Source organism: Etheostoma cragini, chromosome 4 (genome assembly GCF_013103735.1).
Source record: "Etheostoma cragini isolate CJK2018 chromosome 4, CSU_Ecrag_1.0, whole genome shotgun sequence".
Lineage (NCBI taxonomy): Eukaryota > Metazoa > Chordata > Actinopteri > Perciformes > Percidae > Etheostoma > Etheostoma cragini.
The window spans coordinates 19,365,912-19,366,658 of NC_048410.1; the positions used below are offsets into that span (position 1 = coordinate 19,365,912).

Genomic DNA, 747 nt, shown 5'->3' on the forward strand with positions numbered 1-747 from the left:
CCCCCCCCCCCCCCCCCCCCCCAAAAAAACTGGCAACTAAATGTGAGCACTCACCTCACTCCGGTCGAGATGTTAACATGGAGGTGACAGAAAAGAGGAGAACCGGCAGAAATATCCTGGAGGTCTGAACTTGTCCCGTTAGTAAAGACACAGCGGAGGAGAAAAGCTCAGTGTGTGTGACTCTGTGCAAATGTGTGTGTGTGTGTGCGCGTGTGAGTGTGTGTGTGTTTGTGTGTATGTCTGCAGAGTCCCTCTCTCTCCTCTATCCGTCACTCCTGGAGGGCGGGGCTGAGAGGGAGGAGGAGACTGAAGCGCACTGAGTACGGCAGGGGTGCATACTGGGGCCCCCGAGACCGCCAGGGGCCACCACCGACCACCTCAACTGAGATAGGTTTTTGTGTTGTTTTTATTGGATTGAATTATTATTATTCATTTATTCATTTAAAGACTACGGGAAGTATGCTCACTTTAGTCACTTTCTCTGCAAGACTGAATGTCAGATTCGTACACGGTGGCCCTGAGAGCTCAACACACAAGGACTTAAAGGAAACAACACTGCAAATAGAGAAAACACAACTAAAAACTGAAATGCTGCAATAGCACAGACGACAACAGAAACTTTCCAGTTGCACACAGCCGGGACACACTTGTTGCCATGGTTTTTTGACTACACTGTAAAACCTGATGAGTTAGTTCAACTCAAATCGTTTGAGGAAACCGATTGCCTTGAATCATTTAAGTTTTTTA

General features: G+C 47.7%; 1 protein-coding gene across 1 annotated transcript in view; it reads right to left on the bottom strand.

The window, feature by feature from the left end:
• The window catches only part of ppp1r16b (protein phosphatase 1, regulatory subunit 16B), a 76,900-nt gene extending 76,667 nt beyond the window's left edge, over positions 1-233 (bottom strand). Inside the window, exon 1 of the mRNA XM_034869319.1 lies at positions 55-233. The gene's annotated coding sequence lies outside the window, so the exon portion shown is untranslated. The remainder of the gene's footprint in view (positions 1-54) is intronic.
• Positions 234-747: the final 514 nt, after the last annotated feature.